Source organism: Notamacropus eugenii, chromosome 5 (genome assembly GCF_028372415.1).
Source record: "Notamacropus eugenii isolate mMacEug1 chromosome 5, mMacEug1.pri_v2, whole genome shotgun sequence".
In the NCBI taxonomy this organism is placed as follows: Eukaryota; Metazoa; Chordata; class Mammalia; order Diprotodontia; family Macropodidae; genus Notamacropus; species Notamacropus eugenii.
Window position 1 is genome coordinate 345870293 of NC_092876.1, and position 25916 is coordinate 345896208.

A 25916-nucleotide genomic window follows, 5' to 3' on the forward strand; every position below is an offset into this window, starting at 1 on the left:
GCACTTTTTACAGTTGTAAATAAGTAGAAACAAAATTGGTGTCTATACATTAAGAAATGACTAAAAAAACCCTATTAAACACAAATGTAATGAAATAGTTTTGCAGCAAGATATAATGAAATGAAGAATTAAGGGAAATGTGGAAAGAATTTTTAAGTTGAATCTCCCTGGAATAAGCAGAAACAGGAGAACAATAACGACAGCAATTACAATAATGATAAGCTCACTAAAAGAAGATTGAATTCTGAGGAATGGAAAAAAGCAATGTAAGTCCAAAAGGAGAGATGAGGAAATATGCCTCCTCCCTTCTGACATGGAGGAGGGGGACTACCAGGGAAGAATATTGCATATGCTCTCAGATACAGTTTATTCATTAGATGTTATTTGCAAATTGTTTTTCTTCATACAAAAGTGTCCTAGATATTTGACTAGATAGCAAAGTCGCAGCAACGAAAAAAGCCTGGGGGTTTTTAAAGAACTTTTCTTCCTCCATTGTGTCTAATTCTTTGTGACCCCATTTGGGGTTTTCTTGGCAAAGATATGGAATGGTTTGCCATTTCCTTCTCCAGCTCATTTTGCAGATGAGGAAACTGAGGCAAACAGGGTTAAGTGACTCACCCAGAATCACATAGCTAGTGTACAGCACTCTGTGCACTATGCCACCTACCTGCCATCACTTCCTCAACTGTAGCCAATCAACAAAATAGTAAATCAAGCCCTCATGTGTAGCGTTTGCCAAAAGCTCTAAACGCCTGGGAGTTGGTTAGAGCTGCCTCCAGCACTCCCCTGGTTATGTAGAAGCAGGATTAGAATTTTCTACTTACCCTGGAAGCAAAAGTTAGAAGTAACTAGATGAAAGTTGCAGAGAGGTTGATTTTAGTTTAATACTGGGAAAAACTTACTCCTTAGTTGTAGGTATTGTCTTACCTTCCTGCTCTCCACAGAGGCCCACGAGGGCAGCAGGTTGTGCACAGTCTCCATATCAGTTGTTTTTGCTTAACTGTTCCAAGGGAGCATTTGGTTTGGAAGTGGGAAAGGAATCACCTCAAGAAATGATTGTTATGTCAAAATAAAAGACAGCAATAAAACTTATTTAAATGACAACAATACCATTATCAATAATTAGAGTTATGTCAAAGTACCCAGTGGCAATAGTCAACCCAAGGCTACATGGCCATTTGTCAGGTCTACTGGTGCATAATGGAAATCCTTGTTCAGACATAGTTTGGACTAAATGGCCTCTGACATCCTTTCCAATTTTGAAATTCTGTGATCCTGAGGCCTCCAGATTCAGTCATTGAGAAAACCTGGAGGTAAGCCACACCCTCTGGAGCCGACAGTGATGCCAAACAAGAGATTGAGTGTTGAGGCTGTGCCAATGGTGGCCCTGCCTACCTGGGCCCTCAAGTGGTAAGCAAACCTCAGGCATTTTGTTGTTTTTATTTTATTTTGAACTTGTTTTTTTTATTACGAACTCAGCAAACATCAACAAACATGCATATTTTAATATACCAAGGACAAAAAAGAGGATTGTATATGGAACTTGAGTCTCTGTCACACAGGTGTTTTTTATAGAATGTGTATTAAATTCAACCTAAGGGTAACAAAACTGCCCTGCTTGTTTATGTCCCTTTCTGAACTTTCTTCTGCTCTGTTCTCAATTTGTTTAATATTCCATGGAAAGTATCATCTCTTTTCTTTTTCTTCTCTATTACTACTCATCAACTACCTCCTCAAATAGAAACCCTCTTCTGGCTGGCAAGTTTTTTCCCATTTTAGTGTATCCTTTGCACAGCTTTAAAATGATTTTTTTTTCCCCTAAAGAACAAGGCTGACCGTTTTGATCGCCTTCTTAATAAATGCCCGAAGTTCCAGTTTTTAAAACCCTTTGCAACCTGGCCCCAGCCTACCTTCCCATTCTTCATATACATTACTCCCCTCACTGTGAAGTCTAGTAAGACTAACCTTCTCACTATCATACATCACACTCCATCTCCTAGCTCGATGCCTTTGTACTGACTCTCCTCCATTTCTGGAATGCTTTGTGTCCTCCCCTGTATCTTAGAATCTCTTGTTTCTTTCAAAATATTTAATGTCAAATATCCCTTTCAATATGAAACCTTTGGGCCATTAGGCGGCACAATGGATAGAATGTTGGTCCTGGAGTCTGGAAGACTCCTCTTCACCAATTCATATCTGACCTCAGATACTTATTAGCTATGTGACCCTGGGCAAGTCACTTAACCCTGCTTGCCTCAGTTACTCATCTGTAAAATGAACTGGAGAAGGAAATGGCAAACCACTCCAATATCTTTGCCAAGAAAACCCCAGATGGGGTCACAAAGCCTTGGACTCGATGCCACAACAATAATCCCAGAACATATGTTTGCTGTCTATCCCAATAGAATGTAAACTCCTTGAGAACAGAGACTGTTTCATTTTTGCCACTTTACACCATAATAAGCATTTAACAAACATTTTTTTTTTAAAGTATAGTCAAGCAAAACAACAGTACATTCACCATGTCTGAAAATGTATGTCTCACTCTATATCCTTAGTCGTTTACCTCTCTGTCAAGAGAGGCATGTTTCATTGTCAGTCTTCCACTGCGCTGGTTGCTCACTGCAGTGATCAGAATTCTGATGCTCTTCAGAGCTGTTTCTCTTTATGTTATTGTGGCTATTTTGTGAATTCTCCTCCTGCTCCTACTAATTTCACTTTGCACTAGTTCATTCAAGTCTTTCCAGTCTTCTGTGAACTCATTACATATGCCATTTCTTACAGCACAAAATTATTCCATGATATTCATATACTGGAATTTTTTCAGCCATTTCTGGTTGATAGACACCAATTTTGTCTCCAGTTCTTTGCTGACAAAAAGTACTATTATACATATTTTTACAAGTCTTTTCCCTCTGTCTTTCATATTTTTGATACATATACTAGTGGTATTTCTAGATTAGAGAGCATATGTATTTTAGTGACTGGGGGATATAGTTCCAAATTGCTTTCCAAAATGGCTGGGCCAATTCAGCTCTAGCAAAAGTGCATTGGTATTACCTACCTTCTAGTAGCCCCTTCAAAATTACCATTTTCCCTTTTAGTCATATTTATCAATTTGGGGATTGTGAGGCTGTTTGAGAGTTTAAAAATTTGTATTTCTCTTATTATTAGGGATTTGGAACATTTTTTTATATAAAATTTGATAGGTTGAATTGTCTCATTGAAAAACTTCCTGTTTATGCCTTTGATCATTTATCTATTAGAGAGTGGCTCTTGTGCTTGCATAGTTGTATCAGTTCCCTATATATTTTGGATATTACACTTGTACCAAAGAAATTTGCTGCAAAGATTTTTCCTCATTTAGCTCTTCCCTCTGATTCTAACTGCATTGGTTTTACTTCTATAAAAAATACTTCAATTTTATGTAACTAAGACAGAAAAACTTGGAATGCTTCGTTAATTTGCATCATCCTTGCCCCGGGCCATGCTAATCTTCCCTATTTCAAGTTTAGTACATTTATTACCAAAGCTTCACAGAAAAAGGGTGGAGTAGCTTCAGACTTAATCTGCAGAAGCAAATTTCAAGGCAAAAGGTCCTCTCAACCCAGAGAGGAGCGGGATCTTTGGGTACCAGATTTGTCGTGATGTGCTAAATTTAGCATCAGACATCCTCGGTTGAAATCCCAGCTCTGCCACTTCCAAATTCTCACTCTCTTCTGACTCTTTACCACTCCTGAGGGTTGTGTTGTCACTCCCTACAGCCTCAGTTAATCCCTTCAATCCCAGGCTACCTTATGATATGGCAGCAATTATCACATCCCTGATGGGGAGGTTGTTGATGACTCAACATCAGCTATCCAAACATTGCTTTTAATTTAAGTATTTTATGAGTACTACACCTTGTGTGACAGGGCCAATCTTTAATTGGCCTTCAAAGTTGGCTGATTCTGAAAACCAAAGGGCAGGTAATTACTAACAGATGGCCTTTGATATTGACAGCAAAGAATATGAAATCTTTGGGGTGCAAGAAGGGCAGTACTATTAAAAATGAAAGACTCCTTTATTTTTTTTATACAAATGGAGATGAGACATTGAATATGTTCTTCCTCCTCGATGGAAATAGAACGATATAGTTCTTGAAGTTGATGTGAAATTCAGTCTTCTAAACCCTACTATCACTCTTTGACAATATGTTTGCTATATCAGAAGATAGTAGGATTTAGAGATGAAAAGGTTTCTAGAGACCATCTACTCCAACCCCATCACTGTTTGTTTTACTTATAATACCTTCATTTTCTGAAGGCATATTTAATTCTCTTCTGTAATGTTGTATTTCAAAGAATCATAGAATTATTGTATCTTGTTCTAGGGCAAGGCTCTTAACCTGAGATCCATGAACTTGATCTTTAAAAATTTTTGATAACATGATATTATTCAGATTTACTTTGTAATCTTGTATGCTTTGTTTTATGCATTTGAAAATATTATTCTAAGAAGGGGTCTATTAGCTTCACCAGATGCAAAGGGATCTGTGACAAAAAAAGGTCAAGAATTCCTGTTCTAAAGCAATTAGGAGGCTCAATGGATAGAGCACCAGGCCTGGAATCAGGAGGACCTATATTCAAATCTGGTCTCAGACACTTACTACCTAGGTAACCCTGGGCAAGTCACTGAACCCTGTTGGCCTCAGTTTTCTCAACTATAAAATGGGGATAATGCTAGCACCTACCTCCCAGGGTTATTGTGAGGTTCACATGAGACAATGTTAGTTAAGTACTTAGTGCAATGCCTGGCACATAGTTGGCCTTAATAAATGTTTGTTTCCTTCTTTCCTTCCATTAATGCAACCTCTTAATGCTGGAATTCTCTTTTAAAGTTTCTCACAGATCATTGGATCATAGATTTCAAGCCAAAAGGGACCTCAGAGACCTTTTCTTCAGTTCTCTCACTTTACAGAGTCAGGAGACTGGGGCTGAGGAAGTTTAAATTACTTGCCTGAGGACATACAGATATTTGGGTCTGACCCCAAGTCTGACTCCACACCTCTTTCCGCTGTATGCTGCTGTCTCCAGCTGCAACTTCAGACTTTTGTAGTAAAGAGAGGTCTACCATACTGTAAGGCAGTTCATGTCATTGATGGAGAGTTCTACTTGTTACAAACCTCTTCCCTAATATTGAACTGAACTCTCCTTCTCAGAATGCCTAATTCTGCCTTTTGGACCAACACAGACAAAGTTTCCATCTTCTTCCACTTGGTAAGTCCCTTAAATATTTGAAGTTCATTATCATGCCTCCTCTCCCACTCCCTTCCCATGTGTCTTCTCCAAACTAAACATTCTCAGTTCCTTCAGCTGTTCTTTATACATCATACTTTCCAGGCCCTTAGTGATTTTGGTTCCTGTGCTCTGGACATGCTGTATTTTGCCAACATCCTTCCTAAAACATGGCACCAAGAATTGAGCACAAGACTCCAAAGGTCACATGACCAGAGCAGACTATAAAGAGACTCTGACACTCCCTAAGCTGGATCCAGTTATTTGTATCCAACTTGTATTTACCCAGCCATGGATCCTCCCTTGCTTATCTGTACTCTTGCAAAAAGTCATGCATGGAAAATGGAGGGTGTGTTGTGGGTTCTGATTAATGGAGTTACCAGTTAACTGAGGATTAACCCACTTGTGGAACACAATTATTCAAGACAAGGAAACTCTTGTATCTGATGCAGGGACCTGCTTCTTGATGTCTATTTCAGCTTCACACAGTTATATTTGTTGATCTCTTAATCATGTAGTTCCAGAAATACCCTTGATCAGCTACAAATCTTCAGTCTGGCTGTCAGGCCATCTATCACAGCGTCATCACGGATTGTGAGAGGCCTCGTAAAAAGACAAAGTCCAAATCATGACTGATGATTTAGACTGGGCACAATAAATCTAGAGGGGAAAATAAAATCTTCCTTTCAGACTTCTTCCAGGTAGAAAACAGAAGGCAGGAGGGACACAGGCCTCCCCCACCCCCAGCTGCTCCCAGGAATAGGCCTGAAGCAGCTGTTGCCAGGCCAGCCCCTGGCTCATCCTCCCTGGGGGAGCAGGGGACCATCTGTTCTGGGAGAGACCACAAACCATCCCTTCTGCCTTGCTCTTCTAGTTCCCCTACTTCCCCCTCCTCTTCTCAACCATTCTGTATGAAGAAAGCTGTATTAATGACAGTCCATTGTGTTGTTGTAGTGTGATGTAGGAACTTGGAAAGAGCACTGGGTTTGATTCAAGTGACTTCTTATTTCATTTTCTACCCTAGTAATTACTAATGAGGTGATCATGGACAAATCAGTTCATCTTTGTTAGCATCACTTTCCTTGGTTATTAAACGGGGAAGATAGGCATCATAGGATAAAAGCTGGAATAGACCCTGAAGATCAGCTAATCCAGACCCTTCATTTCATTTTTTTTTAAACCTAAACTTCTCATTGTATTTTCCTCTAAGGAGTTTAGGAGTTTTAATGGTCAGATAGCTCTTTATGTGGCCTTTGGACAGAGCCTAGGGGCAGAACTGAGCTTTTGCTGCCTCTCAGGATCAATCAATCAATCTTTCAGTAAACATTTATTAAGTTTCTACTACATGGCAGGTGCCATGCAAAGGATCAGTACCTCACCACCTTGCTATGTATTGCACAACCCACACAATATGGTAGTCTTGTCTATAGCTTGGGCAGTCCATAGGAGTCCAAGATTCTGGCTTCCCTTAACTGCCAGGTGGCTTCCGTGATGTTGCAGATGCCAACTTTCTTGATGGGCATGGAGCAGGTGGGTGCAGTTGGTGTGCCAGCTGGGCTACATGCCCAGTGTTTCTTCATGTCAACATGTGATCAAGGATCCAAAAGATGGCTCTCCTCACTTTAAAGAAAAGGAAACTGAGATCCAGAGAGAGAAGATGCCTTGCTCAAGGTCTCACAAGTAAAATAACAGTCAACATTCAAACCCAGGTCCTCTAATCCAGAATCTAGTATGTTTTTAATTACGTCTCCCCAATACTCATTCAATGCACTTTGAAAAGCATCTAAGTGCCTGTAGATGGCATAGTGGATAGAGTGCTGGTCCCAGTTTGGGAAGACAAGTTCAAATCTCACCTTAGATACTTATTAGTTGTGTGATCCTGGGCAAATCTCCCGGAACTGCAGTTTTCTTTTGTAAAATAGAACTTACCCCCAAGAGTTGTTTTGAAAATCAAATGAGACAACATGTAAAAAGCTGCAAAATGCTTAAAGAGCTATATAAAGGATAGCTATAATTATCATGCTACATATTAGCAAAGTGCTATGGGATATTAATATTTTTTCCCTATATATAAGAAATTGTTCTAGCTTGCCTCAGTGGCTTATCTGGTTTCAAGGGTTGCTGAGTATGCTTTGAATCCTATGCAATTATTTGAAAGAGCAGTAAGAGAAAACCAGTTTATAGCAAATTTAAAATAGCATACTGCAGTGGGGGGAAGGAGAAATGCTGAATTTGAAGTCAGAAGACCTGGGTTCTAATTCTGGATCTGCTACTTACACTGAACTGTGTGACCCGGGGGAAGTCTCTTAAGGTCTTCTGTTTTCCTTAGCTAAAAAATGTTTCCTGACAAATCTAAATTCACATTCTTATGAACCTATGGAAATGAATCCAGACTTGTCAAAATGGAGAGGAACCCAGCCTCTCCTTCAATCTCTGTCTTTGGTCTAAAAGAAAGAGCAAAAAAGAAAAGATACAAGCAAACTCTTTAAGAAGACATTAGACACCATATATTTTTGTCCCATGTCCAGCTTACACCGACTGGACAAAACAAAGCTAACAGACTGCAGAGACCCCGTATTTTGTCCACCTGGGAGCCACATTTATGTTTATACTTTTGATGTTTTAGTTTAGAGAAAGACTAGAGAGACTGGGGAAGGCAGCTCCCTAGCAGTGTTCAGTTGGGGAGAACAGTACAGGATGGATATGTAGCTACCAGCAGAGGACAACTAGGTTGATGAGTGGAAAGAGTGCTATACCTGGAGTCAGGAAGACCTGAATTCAAATCCAGCCTCAGACGCTTACTAGCTGTGTGACCCTGGGCAAGGCACAAAGAGTTGGACATGACTGAAATAACCAAACAACAACAAATTCATAGGTTTGCTGTGGGGATCACATGACATAACAGGTAAAGTGCTTAGTAATCTTGAAAGCACTATAGAAGTGCTAGGTATAATAAGTACTATCAAATTGTTAATTTCTTTCCTAATTCTAAATTGAAATCCAAAATGATTGGGCCACTTTATAGCTCCACCAACATATCAGTGTTCTTGCCATCCAATTTTCCTTCTCAAAAGACTGCTCCAAGTTTGTCATCTTCACCAATCCACAGTCTATGGTCTTTCAAGACCACTGGCAGCAGCTCAGCCATCACACCTTCCAGGACCCTCTGAACCTGGGGACTTCAGCTGGTCAAGGGCTAATTCCATGCTTACCTCGAGTTCCAACCTGTCATTTTTCTTTTGTCCTTTCCAGTTTGAAGATCATTCTCCTTGACAGAGAAAACAGGAGTAACCCAAGAATTGGGTAATTCTGCCTTTCCTCCATCACCTGTCATTATCCCCTCCACTCATAGCAGTGCTGCTCTCCTTCCTTTGATCCTCTCTGCTTCCCCAATATAATTTTCTTAATACCCTTTTTGGTGTCCTTCTCTTTAGCCATCAACCTCAGTTCATTCTGCACATTAATACTCCTAATACAGGTAAATGCCACATTTCTGTAATGGCTCATTATTATTTGTTCTTGCTTCCATCTTCTGTATATAACCTTTTAAAATCTAGGTTGGTTTCTGATGTACCTATGCAGCCACACTGGTCTCTTTAAACAACTCCCCCTTTTCTTTCTTATTACAATTACTTCTATTTGTTCTTCAGAATTTAATTCCCCTGAGCTTTCCATCCCTGCTAGGCTAACTTCTCACACAGTCCACGGGATCCCAACTATCTTTTCTCTAATCCCTTCAAAATCAATCTCTCCTAAATCTGATCTGCATGTCAAATGACCCTCCTTAACCACAGAGTGGTTTAAATATAAAATATTTACTAGATAGCTCGGAAGATAATCTAAGAAATCTACGGTAATTTAGAGGACTGGAGAGGTACCAGTGGGTGGCACTTGAGCTAAGCTTTGAAAGAAATCAGGAACTGATTCCAAGAGGCATAGATAAAGAAGTGTCCAAACATATGGAGACCACCAAAGACACCAAGATGCCTACTCTTCTCCTAGGGCTTATTGATTTCCTCGACACTCTTTGACCCGGACAGGTCAGACTCCAGTTCTGGCCTCTGTCAAGAACTGGATTTGAATATTTCTTTGCCCTAGAACCTACCTACAATTAATAGAGTTTTCCATCAATTCTAACAATTTATTGGCTTTTCTTTCATAATCTTGACCACAGTCATATCCATACCAGATAAGTGTAAAATTGTGCATAATTGTAAAATGTGGAGTCAATATTTACTCTACCCTGCTTCTCACCAAATCTCCTGAGTAAAATAATTATATTTCAATCTGCCATAACCATTGAGAATGTGAAGTCTAGTCCTCTCACCATCCAGTCCAGGATGTGGGATTGAGAAACAAGAAGCAAAAAGTGTGTCTCACTCTCTTAACATCTTGAGATGAGGCAAACAAACTGGTTCTCAAGTAAGTTCAGTCTCTTCCCTGGGGATGTGAGCATGAGTTATTTTCTACTGACCCAGACACCTGACCCAGCCCCCCTGCTGCCTCCACCACCTGCTCTCTGATGTTTAGAGATAGAATGGACTGGTGCCTTTTCAAATCACTGTAAGACTTTGGATGGTAGAAGCCCCAAGCAAGTGATATTTCACCATCCTTTGGCTAACAACATCCTTCTCCTCATTCTTGTGATTCAGACCATTCCTGTCCTCTTGCTACTATCTAGCTTGGTCCCATCTGTCCCTTGTTCTTATCCTCTTCTACCCTCCCTCTCCTTTATACCTTCTGTATATTCTATCATTAAACAAATTCCCCTTTGTACTAAATATTTTCCTCTTATACTCCCATTTTCTTGCATTCATGTGAACCTGGCTCCCTGAAGAAAACACTACCTTCTCTGGTCATGATTTCCAGAACTAAGTGCTCCTTCTTTCACACTTCCCATGACACTGGACCTGGAATTGAAATAGGCATATTCATTGTTCCTTGGTGCCATTTCTAAAAACTTCCTCTCCCACAATCACTCAGCAACCTCTTCTCCTCTAAAGTTCATTCCATCTGCCAGTATCAGCCAGTCAAGATCTTTGTTGCTACAGTCTGCTGGCTTAGAGGTCACTCTCCATCCTTTGTCAAAAAGTTCAGTACTTGGATAGCAGTTTTCCTCTTCACCCCAAACTTTCTGCTCACATGTATTGAAGTCCCTGGAAAAGTTCTGCATGCCACTTTGATAACCTCTTCAATGCCCATATTTTCACTCCACCTCAGCCACCCAACAGGAATGGTGAGAAGACCTCACAATCACTCATAATAGCACTACCTCCACAATATGAATTCTAAAATTCCCCTCTCTGATCATCATCTCCTGCCCTTCCTTCTCTCCCTCTACCTCACTCTTCTGATACCTAGTCCTCATTCTCACTATGACCTCCAGCCTCTGCAATCTCCCTCATTTATGCATTCAGTCAGCCCCAAACCTCAGAAAGGCCTGGAGGCACACCTTTACACACACACACACACACACACACACACACACACACACACACACACACACACACACTCTCTCTCTCTCTCTCTCTCCATGTATTACATCGTTTGTCTTTTGTTCTCAAAGAGGACCATGACATCAGGGAGGTGATGTCATGACCTGAAAGTGAATTAGATTTGAGGGAGAGCTGTGCAAAATCACCAGCCTCACTTTTACCTCCCAAGCCATCTGCGTCCAGTGGCCAGATACATATCAGGACAACTGGAGATGGCCCAGGATGCACTAGAGAAAGTTGGCCTTTTCAGGTTAAGGTCTCTAACAGGTCTCAGTTTGAATGAGGTAATGCCTATTCACTGACTAAGGCTAATAAGAAATGAGGCAAAGAATGGTCTCTTGAAAAAAATAGATCTGGGAGGGAAATACCTTCAGGGTTTCTGGCCATATGCATGTGTATATATATATATATATGTACACTCATACATTATCTAAAACATGCATATTTTATACAATTACATTATATACTTATACATATATGTGTTCTGGTTACTTTTGTATTGGAAACTTATATTAAATTTAACCAACCAGGCCAACTTTCTGGATACATTCCATTTCTCCAGTAGAATGTAAGTTTCTTGAGGGCAGTGGCCATTTCATTTTTTTTCTTTTGTCTCTCCATTACCTAGCAGACTGCTTTTCACATCACAGGCACTTAACAAATATTTGCTAAACTGTTGACTTTTGAGCTATCTAGTTCAACCTCCAGATTTTATAGATGAGGAAATTGGCTCCAAATTGGACAGTGGCTTGCTGTCAGTCACACAGCTAACTGGTACCTACACAGGGATTTGAACTATAGCCTCTGAGCAAGGATCCAGCGTTCTTTTTGCTGCTTCATACTTGTCTCATTCTGTGCAAAAGAATGCAGAAAAAGACTGACTTTGGTTGCCACATCACACTGTTTTCTAATGACCATTTATGTCCCTATACTACTTCTCTTTCTCCTCCAAATCTGCTTCTTCCTTCCTATCCCATTTTCCGTTCCTTCTCCCTTCTCTTATTCTTCTTCAGATTTGGACAAAGTTCCTTATTTTCCCATTACTGGTCTTTTTGTCTATTTTCTTGTCATGGTAGCATTAGTGTTTTTTGTATTTTTGTAAAAGTCATCCATTTCACTTAAGTTTGTTAATTATGCCAATTGTAATTATGCTAATTATATTACTTATAATTAGGCATAGCATGTCCTGATAGTTTAAAATTTTTTCCTTGTAAGTTGTTTTTCCTGATCCTTTTCATAGATACGAGTTTTCTCTTTCTGTTTTTACAATTAGACATCTAAGTCAGGGGTTTATCTTTGTTAATCTTAAAAAAATTCTTGGCTTGATTGATTAGCTCAGTTGTTTTTTCATTTTCCATTTCATTTCATTATGGTTTGTTAAGGGCCAGGACAAGTTCAGGATGGACCTTTGAGGAAACTGTTCTTTGAGACTGTGCTCATTATCATCCAGAATGGCTCTCCATGTTCCCCTCCCTGCTATGTTGCTGTCTCTGTGAGACAAACAAGAGAACTATAGAATACAAGAGATATGTGAAATAGATGCCCTCTAGGCTAACAGTCTTTAAGACAATAAGACTGGCCAAATCATTAGGACAGGAGACAAGCAATATGTCACGGTAAACTTATAGTTTCTGTCTATAAATACCCTGACCCTTGGATCAATAAAAGGAGTTGTCCTATCTACTCCTACCTGCCCCTGTATCTTTTCTTCACTGCTGTCACCGAGCCACATGGGGATACAGGCCGTCTGCCACAATGGTATTTCTTTCATTATATTCTTTATAATGTTGGTTCCTTCCTACAGTGTTTATATGTAGTCTTAGCTTGGAGGTTCATCATTTTTCCCTTTTTATTTCAGATTGATATAGACATTAATTGCCATGAATTTTCATCTAAAAATAAATTTAACCACATCCCATAGATTCCAATAGGTGGTGTTTGTTTTTTCATTGTCTTTACAAATGGTCTGTTATTGTTTTCTAGATTTCCTTCCTCATCTAGTTATATCCAGATGGTTGGATATGGTTTAATATATTTTTTGGTCTTAAGATCTGTGATTTCATTGGGAAAGGGAACTTCTAGCAAGAAAATGTCTTCCACCGGTGCAAAAAGGCAACTGTTCTGCTACTCTTAGAGAACTGCACTTGAAGAACCCTGCCAACTTCAGAAAAGCAACGTCAGAAAAGACTGAAGAGCAGAGTTAGCTGTACTCCTTTGGGGCATAAAGACAAAAATTCACCTACAAGTCAGCTAAGTGTGGTAAATTGAAATAACTCCATCTCAGATACCCTGTTACTTACCCAGTACTACACCTATTTCAATGACCCCTGGACTTTACTCTTCAACAGGCCATCTCTTGGTCTTTCTGGTTTGATCCTACTTCTGCTTCAGATATTTCCTCTGGCTTTTTCAGCTCTAGGAATCATTTGCTCAAAATCTTGGTCTCTCTTCACATCTCAGTTCTGACTTCTACCTACCTGAACAGGAGAACTTATCACCCCCTAACCCTTCTTTATGTGACTTTCTTTTACCTCATGGTTTTCCCCAAATTAGAGAGATTCAATAGGTACAATGGAGCTAATCTTGCTCAGAAATGGTCTCAGTAGAACAGTGCCCTTTGTCCAGCGATGGGAAACCTGCAGCCTAGAAGCCATATGTGATTCTCTAGGTCCTCAAGTGTGATCCTTTGACTAAATCCAAACTTCACATGATTCATTAAAGATGGCATTCCATTATCATCTTCATTGTTTTACGCAGAATAAGTTGGTTGAAACATCATAGGAATTTATGTGGTAGCCCACTGAACTCCACTGCTTTGATATGCCTGCATTCAATTTTACACAGAAAGGTACAAATTACTTGCTGTGTATGACAGTGAAGGACTTCTGTTAATGGAAAACAGTGGTCTGTTATTCTGCAGCAGAAAAGAAAGAATCTAGCATACAAACATAGCTAAAACAATACACCTTGTTCAGTGTGGCGATGTGGGCAGAATCAATAGCTAGGAGAATCTATGTCATATTCCTGCTTCTGTCACTAATTCTTTGACAGCTTTTCTCATCTGTAAAAGTAAGGTTATTATATCATAACATATAATAAAAACTGATATTACATACTACTCTGTGTGTACATTCTGTGTACATTCCACCAGTGTACATTCTCTCATTTGAGAATGAGCAACTCTGTGAGCTCACATTCACATTGGGAGATTGGAGCTCCAGAGGGCAGCCAATCCACTGTTCCTCTCAGGACTCTAGATATAGATAATTATGAGAGGTTGTGATTTCAAACTGTGATGATGGCTTTAGATGGTGCCTAGATCAACTAAAATGGAAGTTTCCTGCTTCGGGGAGAATATCTTGCATTGCCTTTTGATGTAGGTAGAAATAATTTCTTTTGATTGTCTGAGTATCTGAAAGAGACTGCATCTCTAAAACCTGTGAGATTAGAACACTTATTCAGAGAGGGTGAAGGTTCACTCACAGTGAGGGCACCATGAAGTGAACCAATGAGGGGGAAGGACTACCTTCTTTTCCTCTCCCTTTTTAGCTCTGGTGACCCCAAGAAACAACTGAGGCTTCTATTTCTTTTGTTGGATATGTCTTTGTTACTTCCAGCTACTGCAGATAAAACCCCCACTGGACCCAGAATCAAGTCATGGCAACTTTGGAGACAAGATTCCAGGCTAGCTTTGCACAGCCACAGCAGGGGGAACCCAGAGGAACTGGGGGCTTGAGACTGAAGCCCAAGTCAGGGCTTTTGACTTGGAACTTGGAGAGGTGCTATACAGGAACAGAGCTAAACTGTGAATCTAACCTCCTGAAGTAAAAATATTCCTTTGTAAAAGCTAACCCAACTGTTCAGTAGTTAGACTGACCTGGGCTACCAGACCTCTACTGTTGAAGCAACACCATCTGTGGAGGCTAGAGCTAATAGTAGAGTTTAGATATCCCCCAATCCCCTTAAGGGTACTGGAGAACTTTGGGAGATGGGATGAAATGTAATACACTTTGCCTTTAGACGGTGGGCCCAGGGGTGTCACTTATAAACATTAGTTCCTGAGCTGTCACTGTTATGCTCTCCCATTATCAATCAGAATCAGTTGACCTTTATTAACTTTTAGAGGGAAAAGAATTTACTGAAGAGGTACAGCAAAAAATAGTCGAAAAATACTCCCTCTGAAAGGGACCGACATACAAACATATTTATAGCAGCTCTTTTTGTGGTGGCCAAGAATTAGAAATTGAGGGGATGCCCATCAATTAAGGAATGGCTGAACAAGTTGTGGTATATGAATGTAATGGAATACTATTGTACTATGAGAAATGATGAGGATTTCAGGAAAACCTGGGAAGATTTACATGAACTGATGCTGAGCGAAGTGAGCAGAACCAGGAGATCATTGTACACAACAACAGCAACGCTGTGCAATGATCAAGTATGATAGACTCAGCTTCTCTCAGCGACACAATGATCAAAGGCGATTCCAAAAGACTTGTGAGGGAAAATGCTGTCCACATCCAGAGAAAGAACTATGGAGTCTGAATGCAGATTGAAGGATACTGTTTTCTTTTTTTTTCTTTCTTGTGTTTTTTTCCCTTCTGTTCAGATTCTTCTTTCATAACTTCACTAACGTGGAAATATGTTTAATGTGATTGTACATGTATAACCCATATCAGATTGCATGCCATCTTGGGGAGGTGGGAGAGGAAGGAGGGAGGGAGAAAAATTTGGAACTCAAAATCTTATTAAAAATGAATGCTGAAAGCTAGCTTTGGAAATTGGAAAAAATAAAATACTATTAAGTGGCGAAAAAAGGAGAAAAAAATATTCCCCTCCTAAACTGGGTGCTCATTCTCCCTTGCATACACAAAGTCCCTTAGGGAGAATAGGGTCAAATTACAATGGTAATGAGACACACATGTAATGAACACATGTGAGCTGACTTCTGGCCCAGAAAGTCCTTTTCTTCCTTTGTTGAGTTCTCATGGAGTTCTTCAGAGGTGGTGTTCTCTGCTAGGCTCTGAGGATCAGTGCCTGCCTCTACTCCGTGGTTGGTGTTTCTCTCCATCACAAGGGGTCACAGTGTCTGTCTTTCCATGCACCCACAAAAGCTCCCACTTTTATCAGCCACTGTCTCCCTTGCAGCCAGTGCTACTTCAACCTGCTACTGACTCCAGGTTTTGATAGTATTTCTTTTTGTTTTTAAATTTATGGAGTAAAACAAGTATTTCCATAATCTGGTATAATAAAAAAGATGATTGCTCTTGAAACTTCAAATCTATTATCTGTAACTTACTATTCCTTTTAAATATATAACAAAGTTAACGTGTAAATTTCTTCTTTTTCTTCTTCTCTCCCCTTGCCCTACCCTAGAGATGGCTACCATTAGACATAAATAGGTACATATATGTATATGTATATATATATATATGGAAAATTATTCTGTACATACTTCTATTTATCAGGTCCTTCTCTGACTGTAGATAGCTCTTTCCTCATATATCCTTTATTTACAATTTGTGTATTTATAATAGTCAAAATGACTTAGTCATTCAAAGTCATTCCTAAAACAATATTGCTATCACCATATCCAATGTTCTCTTGGTTTTGCTCATTTCACTCTTGACCATTTCATGCATGTCTTTCCATGCCTTTCTAAAATTATTGAGTTCATCATTTCTTAGAACACAGTGGTATTCCATCACAATCATGTACCACAACTTGTTCAGTCATTCCCCACTTGATGGGCATCCCTGCAGTTTCCAGTTGTTTGCCACCACAAAAAGAGCTGCTGGAAACATTTCATTCACATTCAAAGCTATAATGACTATTAGTGAATTTCTCTCCATCTTATTTTTACTCACCATTTTCTTTCTCAGACTCTCTTTTTACCCCATTCTATTACCTTATCTTCTCCCCTCCTCACCCTCGCACCCCCCATCCCACCCACCTAAGAGTCCCCTTCACCCTCTCCCCATACCTTCCCAATCCGAATCCACATACTCCGCCAAAAATCCCTCCCCAATCTGTCCCCCAGTTTTCTCACATCTCTACATTTTCAGAAGACTCCTATACCCTTCCAAATATGCACACTATTTCTTCTTCAACTCAAATGAGAGTAAAGTCCCAACCAGTCCTCCGCTCCAACCCGCTTTCTTTGTATTAGTTCTTCCTTTCATGCCCCATTTTTATAACACAGTTGCTCCCTTTCACCTTTTCCTACTCAAGTTTGTTTTTTTAAAATCACCCCATCAAACAACTCAGCCCCAACCTTTCAAACTGCCTTAGCGCTGACTAGCAGAGATCCCCAGCTATGGCTGAGGGTGAGAAATAATGAGCACGTGCCTGGTGAGTGTGGTACCCACAGGGAGCAAGAACATTTTCAGAACAGTGTGGCCAGAGGCCCTAGTTTTGGCTTAGAAGAACAAAAGCATCCCTGAGGTTGAGGCCTGAGACTGAACTCAAAAAATAACAGTAAGGAGGACCTGAGGACTGGGGCATTTCTGCTTGCCATGGTGGGTATCCCAAACTCATAAGGTTGCCCCTCAGACAATTACATCTTCAGATACTCACCTAAGCTCAAAGAGAAAACACATACACAAACACACACAATAGGGGTGTCGTGCTCCTGGACACGTCAGTCAGGTGGGGGAATGCAGCTTGTTTCACTCAGATGCCACAGTTCTTATCTAACTTGCCACCTAAAAGAAAAAGAGACTGAGAAATTATGAGGCTGTCCCTTTTGTATGAGAATTCAGTTCTGGCTCAGTACCTCCTGAGTCATTGGTTCTTTTGGCTCCACAGCAAATTAAAAAATTTTTTGTCATTACACCAGCGCCAGCCCCTTAGTCACATATGACTTGAAACAGGCTTCCAAAGTTCCATATGCAGCATCAGAGCCTGACAGAGAATATCTGCAAATGCTTTGTATAACCCACCAAGGAAGGCAAATTGGAGTATGTTTTAAGGACTGGACCCTCATTGGCCAATCCTTCCATTGCCTAGGTATCACTATTTCCAGTTTATAGATGAGTTAAAGTGATTTGCCCTTGGTCACAAAGGTAGTAAGGACAATATTTTAATCTAAGTCTCTGACTCCCAAGTCCAGTGTTCCATCCACCATATCATTTAGTTCTCTACAGGAGCAAAGCCTTCAAAGATATGATAAATCCTTACCTGAAATGGCTAGGTGGCTCAGTGGATAGAACCCTGAATCTCAAGTCAGAAAGACCTGAGTTCAAATTTGTCCCCAGACACTAACTAGTTGTATGACTCTAGACAAGTCACTTAACACCCTTGCCTCAGTTTCCTTATCTATAAAAGGAGGCTATTATAACACTGAATGCCCTGGCTATTATTGCCTAAAGGCCAGGTAGGTTACATTTCATCACTCTCCCTTAGTTCTCCAGTACCCTTAAGGTAAATTATGAGTGTCTAGACCCATAGCAAATAGCTCCCTATAATATTGTTCCCTCAATTGTAGGAGGTGGTTCCATTAGCCATGAATGGTCAAATATGCTTTCACACAGAAATATTTATTTAAAAAGATAATCCTAAATATACAAACTTATTCTTTCAACCCACGGGAGACATAACCCCTCCCTTTCCTCCTTACAACCACTTCGGTCCTCTAGGAAGTAGAAGGGAATTAGGTTTGTACCTTAGCTCATTTCCTGTAAAGCACAATCCCAGTTCCAAATCCAAAATCCTCTCAGGCCTAAGTCCCAGGCATGCCTGGCTTCTTAAGGTTTCCATACTGAGCTGACTGACTGTACCAACCCGCCTACAATCTTGGCTCCAAGGTTCTCATGCTGGAACTTCGAGGTCCATGTGATCACCAGGGCACCTAGAAACCAAGAAGGACAAACAACACAGGACAGAAACAAACGTCTCCAGGCCTATCGAAAGACAAACAACACAGAGAAGAAACAAATACCCTAGGGCCATTTCTTATAATGGCTCCTACAATGTGGTTGAACTGCAAGCTTTACCCTCTGGATGTAGCAGGAAGGAGAGCCAAAAACAGGAGAGAATGACTCACTTTCAACAATTTTAAAGATGCTAGCAGTCAATCAAAAGAAGCTAGACTATATAGTAAGGGATGCAAAGGCCTCCGTGTTAGACAATTTGGACATGTTCCAAAGGACCCTCAGGTTTCCTACATGTTTGACAAATTAGGCCTCCCCTGAAAAGCTTGGGTTATACCTGAAATGTTTTTTATGAGACAGCCAGGTATCTCAGTGGATAGAGCACTGGACCTAGAGTCAGGAAGACCTGAGTTCAAATCTATCCTTAAATGTTTACTAGCTGTGTGATTCTGAGCAAGTTACTTAGCCTGTTTGCCTTAGTTTTCTCATTTGTAAAAATGGGAATAATTATAACACCCACCTCCCAGGGTTATTGTAAGGATCAAGTGAGGTAATATTTGTAAAGTGCTTTGCAAACCTTAAGGTGCTGTATAAATGGTAGCTATTGTTATTGTTACTCTCTATCTTTTCATGTGTAAAAAAGAAACTTGTAAGGAAAGGATATGAGTTCTGTCATGGCAAAAAAAAAATTTTCTTTTAATTTTAAAAGGCCTAGTGTTGTAAAATAAGTGTTATCCAAATCTACTAAATGCTAGCATATATCCCAGTGTGCGTGTGTGCGTGTGCATGTGTGTGTGTGTGTGTGTGTGCTTGCTGTGTGTGTCTGACTTTTACCGATATATAATGGCAAATTCTAGTGCCAACTAGGTGAAATTTTAGATAGAGCACTAGAGTTCAAGTCAGGAAGACATGAGTGCAAATCTGGTTTCAAGCAATTTAGAACTATGCCCAAAGGGCTATAAAACTGTGCATACTCCTTCTAAGAAAAAGGAGAATTTATATATGTATAAAAATATTTGTAGTGAAAAAAATATGACTTCAGACATTTGCTCTCTCTGTGTGACCCTGGACAGCTCCCTTTCCATTTGTCTCACTTTCCTCATCTTTGAAATAAAGATAATAATGGCACCCACCTTCCAGGGTTGCTAAAGTAATATTTGTAAAGTTCTCTGCAAACCTTAAAGGACACTGTCTCTCTCTGTCGCTGTTTCTCTCTGTCTGTCTCCCTGTCTCTCTCTCCAGATATATATATATATATGTACATATACACACACACACACATACATAAACACATAAACACACACATATATACCATATATATGGTAGTTATTGTTATAGTGTTTAGTTAGAAAGAAATTCAATAGAATACAAAGAAGGAATAACACAAGTGACAGATTTAAAAGGTGATGAGTTAAGGAATAGAATCAGTCAAGTAGAGGAAAACATGAATGGGGAAAGGCAGTCATAGGAAAATCAAAGAACATGTGGCTATAAGCATTCTCTTTCAGTTTTTGCTCATGGAAAGAAGATATAGGAATCATGAATGTTCAGTGAGGTGACTAGGGATACAGGGAAGGCAACAGAAGGTATTTGCTGAGATTAGCCAAAGGGACTGGCGAGACCATCTCTTTAATTAGGGTAAGTGGAAGCTGTAACAGCTGGAGAAAGCAGGCCCAGAGCCTTTGATGCCAAACTTGGCTCCAGTCTCAGAGTCATCCCAGAAGAGATCAGACTCCAAGAAAAATTCATAAAATCAAAGACTTTGAGAGCTAGAGGGACCCTAGAAATCATCTAGTTTAACCCTCATGTTTTATAAATAAGGAAACTGGAATGTAAAGAGGCCGTTACTTGTTGAGGTCATAGTTAGAAGCAAATGCAAAAGGAAAAACAAAAACAGAAATCCATGTCTCCTGTTCATAGTTTAACTTGCTTCCCATTTCATCATGAGTTAGATATTGTCACAGAATCTAATGAATCAAAAGGGCTTTTGTTGTTGTTCAGTCATGTCTAACTCTTCATGATCCTATTTGGGATTTTCTTGGTAAATTTACTGGTTTGCCATTTCCTTCTCTGACTTATTTTACAATTAAGGAAACTGAGACAAACAAGATTACGTGACTTCCCCAGGGTCACACAGCTAGTAAGTGTCTGAGGCCAGATTTGAACTCAGGTCTTTCTGATTCCAGGCCTGGTGCTCTATCTGCTGGTCACCTAGCTGTCTAATATGTACCAGACTGATTTACAATACCCCCAATAAACAGTTATCTAACTTCTTTACAAAGATTTCCCATGAGGAGAAATCCACTGCCTACTAAGTCAACCCATTCAGTTTTTGGGTAGCCACAATTATGAGAAAGGTTTTCCTTATCTAACAGTTCCCACTGCTGGTGGACCCAGGAGACTGGGCCTTGCTCTTCTCCTCTAAGGTCTCACCTGCCCTGGTCCCAGGCACATGATCCAGACCAGGTTGTCCTTAGACCCTTTTTCTCTCATTTATTAGCTCATTATACCCACCACTCTGAGGTCCCAGGGGAAGATTTTTTTAAAGCTTAGATTTAGTTTAGATCTAGGCTCTCCCCAAAGGAAGGAATTATTCAATGTCCAATATGAATAAGGTAAGAGACAAAGGGCTCTCCTGAGGGCATGTTAATAAAAATTTCAACAAGTGACAGTAATAACTACTGCTATACTCTGCTGGGAGGTTGAGACTTAAACACTGGAACATTAAGCAGTTTGTGGAACTGCTGAATAGGCATTTTACCTTGACTCTCTACTGTCTCCCTCAAAAACCATATATTCTGGCCAACCAGGCCAGGCATTGGCTCTTTTCCCCTGTCAGTAGCATCCTCTCTAATGCCAGGTAGCTGATGAAGGGACCCAGTATCTCCAAATCCACAAGGCTGTCTCTGACACTAGATACATCCATCTCTCAGGATCATTATGTGGTCACTTATATTCAGGAAAGGAAACACAAAACAAAAAAGGTAGCTGGGGCCCCAGCTCACCTAGCTGAGTGTCTTCTCTAGCTATCATGTGGGAGTAGTCTCCACTTCTGCCATGCTAGGGGTTGGTGGGGTGGGATGGGAGGGAAGAACAGTCACCCTCTACCCTACCCCTTCCAGGGATAGGGTCAACTAGACTTGACTTCTACAGAGAGGAGTAAAAGAGACACATAAGGGCAGGTCACCTTCTTTTAAGTGTCTACTGAGTCCATGGCTCTTCCTGCTCAGTTCCCAAAGAGGAGATTGCTTAGTCATCTCCAAAGTCTTCAAGTCCTTCATTACTGAGTCATACATGGCTAGCCCAAAATAGTCAGGGACATCCCCAGAGCACTCCAGCACAGAGCTAACACACCTGGCTGGCTGGAGACAGGCTGGGCAGCTCTGCAACATGTTTTTTTCTACTCAATTAAAGCCTAAATCTGTTTCCCCTCAGCTTCTATCTTATTGCTTCCAGTTTAGCCCTCAGGAAACAAGAAGAATCAGTCTAGCCTCCATTCTATATTGCAACCTTTCAAAGACTTAAAGACAGCCATTGTGTCCTATCTGAGTCTTCACTTCTTCAAGCATCCCCATTTCCTTCAACAAGTCCCCATATGGCATGTTCTACAGTCCTTTCACCAGCCTACTCTTCTGCACATGCTTCAATGTTTCTACATTTTTCTTACAATGTGGTTTCCAGAACTAAACGCAGTATACCAGATGTGTCCTGACCAGGGCAGAGTATAGTGGCACTATTCACTCTTTCATTGTGAATACAATGTCTTTCCTAATGCAGTCTAGAACAGCAATAAGTTTGTTTGTTTGTTTTTGACTGCCAAGACACACAGTTGACTCATCATAAACTTGAAGCCCCCCAAACTCCTAAGATCTTTCAACTTATCAGGGAAGATGAAGTATCCCTTGAAAGAATGGGGAAGGGGTGATTTTTAAGGGTAAAAATAAGAATTTCCTAAAGCAGAGGAGGATCCTATCTGGGGATTGGAGGGTAGACAAATGTGATGTGGAGAAGGGAAGAGGGAGCTTTGTAACAAGTACAAAGCTTTTTCAATAGAAAATGAAAATGAACCTTCTGGAGAAAAAGTAGATTCTTGCTCTTTACCTTATGATGACACAGATACATGAGTGTTCCCACAAGATCATCCAGTATTAGTTAAAGGAGGAAGAGAAGAGCAGTGGTGGCTGGCAATTACCAGCTATGAGGCTGGAATTAACCACCATACCCCAGCATGGGCAGAATTTCTCCCCCAACCCCTTGCTTCTCAGTTGTCTTTTATGTGTTGTCTTTCACCATTAGAATGTAAGTTTCTTGAAGACAGGGATTGTCATTCTTAGACTGTGTTTTTGTATTCCTAAAGTTTAGCAAAGCCTGGCATGTAGACTGCATGATCAACATTTGTTGCTTATTGACTAAAGAGGGAGCTATGGTTCAAACTGACATGAACAATAGGGAGATAGGCCTTGTTCCAAGGCATAAATCCATGAATCCATTTTCACAGCCTGGCTCCAACCTCCTTTCTAACACTTCCCTTCATACACTCTACAATTGAAAAAGACTGCTTTTATTCTGGACCTGTCCAGCCAAACTGGCCTTCTTGCTCGTCTCAACACCTGACAATCTATGTCCTGTCTTGTGCCTTTACACAGGCTTCCATTAACTTCACTTAACTTAAATTCTCCTCACCTCTATCTCCGGAATCCTTCCTTCTTTCCAAGTTCAACAGCTAGTGCCTTCTCCCCCAACATTGCCTTTTATTTACTTCATATGTTGTCTCCTCCAAAGGACTCTAAATTCCTCAATGGCAGGGAGTGCTTCATTTCTGTCTTTGTATTCTCAATGCCTAGCAGAGTGCCTGGAATATACATCATAACTGCTTATTCATTAATTGATTTACTGAAATGATAAAGAGCCACTTCAAGATTTTTCAGATCTGATGATTATTTCTAGTAATTCTTATGGGAATAAATGATATCACTAGAAGGAATTTGGAAAGCATTTCTAGACATTATTAAGTCCTAGACAAGAAAATGAAGAACTTGGGGCACAGGTAAAGTTTTCATTCATTGCTGCTGATTAAAGATTTCAAAAGACAAAGGTAGATTTAAGAAGTGGGAAACTGATTAAAAAGATGATATTTGAGAAGAATATTTACATTTCTGGTCATGACTTTAGACATAGGACTGATGGGCTCATGGCTAAGGTTGGTATTCAACTAACAAGGATCAGTAAAAATATTTTTTCCTAGAGATTTGTGAATCTTATCAGCAAGGATTCAAACTCAAAATGGAGAGGTTGGGTGAAAATGGCAGATATCACAGAGAATATAATGTACAGTACTGGGAGAAGGATATCAATAAAGAGGCCAAGTAAATCAGAGGCAACTATTTTATTCAATTTTTATTTTAAAAATGTATCAAGTGCTTACTCTGTGCTAGACACTGAACATACAAAGATAAAGACAAAACTTTCCTCATTGTCCATGCTTTTAAGGAAACACAGCATATACATGTAAAAAAATAAAGCACAATACAAGGACATGGAAGAAGGAGAGAACATCAATAAGTCTTCAGAGAAGGCTTCCCAGAGGATGTCATACCTAAATTGATCCTTAAAGGAATACAAGGATCTTGAAAGGAGGTATTGAGAAAGGACTTCATCCAAAATGGGGAATGGACTGTGCAAATGCATGAAGGCAAGAGATAGAATATTGAATTCAAAGAATGACTGGTTCTCTAGGTTGGTTGGAATGCATTTATGAAGTATGAAATAACTTTGTAAAACTGGGGACCGGGGTTATTAAAAGATCTTAAATACCAGGTTAAACCAATTGCATTTTATCCTCTAGGCAATGGGAAACCACTGAAGGTTTTGCAGCAGGGAAGTGAAATGATCAGAACTGGAAAAGGGGCAGCAATAAAATACATGGCCTCAGTTATTTACACACAAATTCACCAAAAAAACCTATATATTATAATACGAAAAGCTGATTTCATTGAAGCATATTTTTTCACTTTATTTCTCTTGCTTTTTTTTTTTTTTACAATAGGGCTAATATGGAAATATATTTTACATGACTTCACATGTACAATGGGAATTATGTTGCTTGCCTTGTCAATGGGTGGAGAAAGAGCTGGAAGGAAGGAGAGATTTTAGAGCTCAAGACTTAAAAAAATGAATGTTTAAAATAAATAAACAAAAAGATAAATTCTACTTCACAGACATTATTGGAACTTAGTGAGATGAAACCTATGGCTATAGTACATATGGCACTTGTAAAGTATACCTTAGTCTAAGTGAACTGAATAGATAAAAGGAGAATGGAGTAGGAGCAACATTATGCATTATGAAGATATACTGATATGAGAAAATCTTGGCATGAAGGCAGTAATGAAAATGTTGAAGAACATTTGGGTAAGGATCAATGAATGGAGAAAAAGAAGTGATACTGTACTTGGAGCATACCAATTCATCAGAAGGAAGAAATGAATGATGAGTATAAGAAACAGATCATAAACCTGGCACAGAGGAGTGATAGTGATGGGGAATTCCCCTCTCTTCAAAAAGTAATATTCTTTTCTACCTTGATTATGATTTCATTCTTCAAGACATGAAAGATACAGTGAGGGCACTTATTATTCTGCATTTGATTCTAACTAATAGGAGAAATAAGTTCTTGACATAAAAATAATGAGAATCTTGAAAGAGATGAGAATCTCAGAATTTGTGATAAGGAGAAACAAAGTGGGCTTCTTTGACATGTGCCTTTCCTTTTGGGAGAAGGTCATCTCCATTTGTTCTGATCTATATCTGGCCATTGCACCCAGATGGCTCTGGAGGAGAAAGTGAGACTGGTGACTTTGCACAGCTCTCCTTCACTTAAATATAATTGACTTGCAAATCATGGTATCACTTTCCTGATGTCAAGATCCTCTTCTAGAATGAAGGACAAACAACAACAAAAATACTTCTGGGACAGCATTTTTTCCAAGAGTTCAGAAAGACAGATAGAATCTCACAGCCTAAATTTTCCATGCAAAGTGGGTCCAAGAGGTATGGGGAGAACTCAAGAATGAAATTCTGATGGCATAAGCAATTCTGATAACAAAAGAGAAAGTTGTCCAATGAGACCAATGTGTATACATATGAAACTCAAAGGCCAAATTAAAAATTTTAAAGATATTTATAGAAAGTAGAAAGAGTAGTTAAGTCACAATAAAGAGGAGTAATCCTATAGGAATAGTGCTGAATGCTAAAACTTAAAACTAATTGTTCCT

The 25916-nt window shown here is 39.7% G+C and overlaps 1 long non-coding RNA gene and 1 other non-coding gene across 2 annotated transcripts; both read right to left on the reverse strand.

Annotated features, from left to right (window-relative positions):
* Positions 1-3440: 3440 nt before the first annotated feature.
* On the reverse strand, positions 3441-3545 carry LOC140509361 (U6 spliceosomal RNA). Its single transcript, XR_011968688.1, has one exon. It is a non-coding gene; the product is annotated as a U6 spliceosomal RNA (small nuclear RNA).
* A 2700-nt stretch (positions 3546-6245) lies between these two features.
* On the reverse strand, positions 6246-18544 carry LOC140509255 (uncharacterized). Its single transcript, XR_011968609.1, has 3 exons — positions 18435-18544; positions 17348-17475; positions 6246-6896 (listed from the first exon to the last, which is right to left on the reverse strand). It is a non-coding gene; the product is annotated as an uncharacterized lncRNA (long non-coding RNA).
* Between the last annotated feature and the right edge of the window lie 7372 nt (positions 18545-25916).